Source organism: Protopterus annectens, chromosome 1.part0 (assembly GCF_019279795.1).
Source record: "Protopterus annectens isolate FY-2018-M chromosome 1.part0, PAN1.0, whole genome shotgun sequence".
Lineage (NCBI taxonomy): Eukaryota > Metazoa > Chordata > Ceratodontiformes > Protopteridae > Protopterus > Protopterus annectens.
The window spans coordinates 1,663,407,033-1,663,412,032 of record NC_056725.1 but is presented as its reverse complement, the minus strand read 5'-3'; positions in this window follow the sequence as shown (position 1 = coordinate 1,663,412,032).

The window sequence follows — 5,000 nt, the reverse complement described above, 5'->3', positions numbered from 1 at the left end:
GACTGAGTATATATGCAGGCATTAATTTTGCCATCGTAAAGCACATTTTAAGTTTAGGAAGTCATTGATGCCTGGATTGTGATCAGCTCCCAACCGGAGTTGCCAGAGTAGTTCTTTAAATTCAAGTAAGTTGTTAGTGTCACCAAAAAAACCTTGAACTTGTTCCAAAATGAGAAACAGAAACTTGCTGAAGTTATTGCAACGTGCACTATGTTTTCCTAGCGCATTGCTGAAATCCCTAGATCTAATGGCACTGCAGTGTTCCTTTATGCGATCGGACAATTTGCGAGTAGTCTTCCCAATATAGAATGCTGGGCAGGACTGGCAAACTGCCGCATAGACTACCATAGTGCTGTGGCAGTCAAAGTGTTTCTGGAATTTAACAATGAAGTCACAATGTGGGAAATGGAAAGTCTGACCAGTGGAGATGTATTGACAAACTATGCAAGAGTTGCACGTGAACATTCCCTTTGTGGTATTGTCCGAATTGGTGTCAGAAACAATGAGAGGTAAATCTCTGTTTTCGAACATGGAGCGCAGCGTGCGTGTTTTTTTGAAGGAAAACATAGGTTCATTACCGAGAGTTTTCTGTAAGTCTCTGTTAGAAGAAATGATGTTCCAGTTCCTGTTGATCACTGTTCTGATAGCTGACATGTCCCTGGAAATGGGAATGGGAAAGCTGCAGCATCTATCAGTGGAGGTAGTAGTACGTAGAGGCTGATTTGGTGTGAAGCCGGCTTTTAGAATGGGAGGAAATCTGGTATGTCTGGCTGAAGAAATCTCAGATGTGATGGTATCCAGTAAACGAGCTGGATAATGTCGTTGCAAAAAAAGTTTTTTTAAGAAAATAATTTCCTGTTGAAAAGAGTGGTCTTCGCTGATTAACCTAGAAAGCCTGATGCATTGACTTCTAACAACATTTCTTTTCATAAAGAACGGGTGGGCACTCCTGAAGTCAAGGAAGTTATTCCTGTACGTGTCTTTTCTATGAATAGTGGAGATGACAGAATTCGTGGTTTCGTTGAGAGTGATGGTCGTGTCCAGAAAGGAAACTGAATTGCCAAGTCCAGAGATTTCGAATTTAAGGAACTCGATGCTATTATCAATGGTCCATAGGAAGGTCTGTAGGTCATCCTCTGAGCCGTGCCATACAAAGAAGAGGTCGTCAATGTACCGGCGATATAGTGAGACATATTGGAAGCCCGGTAAGTGTATTAAAGTATCAGCTTCCCAAAAACTTAGGACGAGGTTAGCGTAGGCTGGGGCCATTTTAGATCCCATTGCTACACCTTTGATTTGTTGATAGATTTTGTTGTTAAAGAAGAAGAAGTTGTGGTGCAGTACAATACTGATTAAGCACATGACTGTTTCAGTTTGTGTAGGAGAGCAGTGGGCATATTGCTGTAGGTATTGCTCTACATTAGACATTCCTTGATCGTGTGGGATGTTAGTATATAGGGATACTACATCCAAGGATACTAAAATACAGTTCTTGACATTTAGTTTCAGTTGATAAAGTTCATTTAGAAATGCCCATGAGTCACGTAGGTAAAACATAGCTGTTTGCATGATGGGGTTAAGGATGCTGTCTATGAATTCAGATATTTTTTCAGTTTTCGTTCTTTTCATCTGCAGTTTCTCTATTATTTCTGAAGAAGTTCCATTACACTACGGAACGAAAGCGCTCAAGTTTTTGGTATTTTAATAAATTAATTATTTTTAAAAAAAGAACTACGACTACGATTTTCTATCTTGTTACCACTGAAATAACTGCATCTTGGCTCCTGAAGTTTTTGTTGTGATATAATTGAATCTCTTCAGCATTTGTGGTTTTCTTTGGCATTGATAATATTCCACCACTAGGTTACTATGGCCGAACCAGCCTCAGCGCACTCGTCTGATGACAACCTTCTAAGCCACTTAGCCCAACAACTGCAAGACACCAACAACAGAGTTACAGATCTTTTGAGACAATTTGAAGTTGCCACAAGGAACAAGCGACCACCTCCACCGTCCAGTTCTCCGACATCTCTCAGCGGAACTAACACTGCACCGACTGCCAGTACTTCTACAGCCTCTTCCAGGTCTTCTGCCACAACGACTACTTCGACAGCGTCCACAGTGTTAAACTTCTTAAACTCAGACGGCTCTCAAAACCCCTTTCTTATTGCCTCTACTCAGCAGTCTGATAACTCACCACAGAACTCACAGACTGATATGTTTGCTCCTCATTCGGACTGCAAGAACTTAATTTTTAAACTTGAAAGAACCTTAATTACTTTCAAAAACATCGAATATGACAACTTATACCTGGAAGCCTGTATTTCTCACAACATTGTTCCACAAGGCCTCAGACTTAGCAAATACCCTAACCGGACTACATTTGAGTCCTTACTCTACTCAGAATTAACTGACCACTACAATGACATGGGAATTCAAACACTAAAAATTCTTATGAAACATAATGCTGTTTATATGGATACTTTGAAACAAAACATTGCCGTTCTTCATGACCAGATTGTTCAACATCAGGATTTTCTTAACGAGAGGATTTTGTATGAAGGCATTACCCCAAAAATTAATAGACTTGTGGCCACTATCATACAACGGAAAACAAAAAAGTTCCAAAGAGACACTTGGCAATACGACAACAGAAGAGCTTATCCTATCATCCGGAATACTCAGTTCGCACCTCTGCGCTATAACTACAATGCCCGCAGGCAATCCTATCTGGAGCCACTCTACCAGACAAATCCTGAGGAAATACACAATTCACCAGCACCTGCATTCCCCCAGGATAATTTCCATAGCTTCTCTCCCATTAATAATCAACCAGTTCACACTTCGACGGAATCTTTTTTATCTCCGGACCTGCACAACAACATTCCTCAGACTTTCACTCCAGGACAAAACTTCAGGGGGAGGGGGAGAGGGAGAGGCAGAGGCAACCGGAGATATTTCAACCTAGGAACACCAATGCGAACCAGGAGCTACACAATGAATTAATGAACACAATTCCGTCTTCTCCCTCAACTACACAGTCGAACCAGGATTTACTAAAGAACATGCAATTCTCAGTGTTCAACTTATCCAACCGTTCACTTCCACAATCACACCTACAACTACTGAACAAGGGTTTCACCTTCATCCCTGCACAGAGAGCCTCACTTCAAAACTTACTACTGGATTTACGCTTATATACACGAAAATTAAACTTAAAGATTTTATGCGAAGCAAATGTTCAGGACAGTTCAGACTTGCTGAATGACTCCTCACAAGGTACCTCGTTCTGTACCCCACTACGCAAAAAAAGCCTTTACAACCCCATTTTGAACAACACTCTTCATGCTTTCCTAAATGTATGTGAAACTGACCTCAGACACCTTTTGAACATTCAATCTCAAGATAAATGGTTCAATGTCACCCGGGAAGAGAACACAATCCTAAATACCTTAACTAATGACAGAACTCTACGTATAATGCGAGCTGATAAAGGCACCGGGACAGTCTTGATGGAACAATCTGATTACACTAACATCATAGAAAAAGATCTCAGCAACAGTGACTACTTCAAACCAGTCACTTTAGAATTTGTCACGGCTCAGTTTAAACAACTAGACAGACTTCTGCTTATGCTTAAGGAGACAAATAAAATCACTCAAGATGACTTCCTATTCATGCAAGTTCTACACCCATCCTTAGGCAAACTTTTTGGGATCCCGAAAATTCATAAGAACCCACAGAACCCGCCTTTCCGTCACATTATCTCCAATAAAAGGACAAAAACAGAAAAAATATCTGAATTCATAGACAGCATCCTCAACCCCTTCATGCAAACAGCTAAGTTTTACCTACGTGACTCATGGGCATTCTTGAATGAACTTTATCTACTGAAACTAAATGTCACGAACTGTATTTTAGTATCCTTGGATGTTGTATCCCTATATACTAACATCCCACATGATCAAGGAATGTCTAATGTAGAACAATACTTACTGCAATACACCAACTGCTCTCATACACTAACTGAAACAGTCATGTGCTTAATTAGTATTGTACTGCACCACAACTTCTTCTTCTTTAACAACAATATCTATCAACAGATCAAAGGTGTAGCAATGGGTTCAAAAATGGCCCCAGCCTACGCTAACCTCGTTCTAAGTTTTTGGGAAGCTGATGCTTTAATACACTTACCAGGCTTCCAATATGTCTCACTATATCGCCGGTACATTGACGACCTGTTCTTTGTATGGCACGGCTCAGAGGACGAACTACAGACCTTCCTACGAACCATTAATGATAGCATCAAGTTCCTTAAATTCGAAATCTCTGGAATTGGCAATTCAGTGTCATTTCTGGACACGACCATCACTCTCAACAAAACCAGGAATTCTGTCATCTCTACTATTCATAGAAAAGACACATACAGGAATAACTTCCTTGACTTCAGGAGTGCTCACCCGTTCTTCATGAAAAGAAATGTGGTTAGAAGCCAATGCATCAGACTTTCCAGATTAATCAGCGAAGACCACACTTTTCACCAGGAAATCAATTTCTTAAAACAACTGTTTCTGCAACGACATTACCCTGCACGCTTGCTTGACACCATCACTTCTGAGATTTCTGCAGCCAGACATACCAGATTTCCTCCCATTTTAGTTGCGGGCTTCAGACCAAATCAGCCTCAACATACTACTACTGCTACGGATAGATGCTGCAGCTTTCCCATTCCCATTTCCAGGGACATGTCAGCCATCAGAACAGTGATAAACAGGAATTGGAACATCATTTCTTCTAACAGAGACTTACAAAAAACTCTCGGTAATGAACCTATGTTTTCCTTCAAGAAAACACGCACGCTGCGCTCCATGTTCGAAAACAGAGATTTACCTTTCATTGTTTCTGACACTAACTCGGCCAATACTGCAAAGGGAATGTTCACGTGCAACTCTTGCATAGTTTGTCAATACATCTCCACTGGTCAGACTTTCAATTTCACA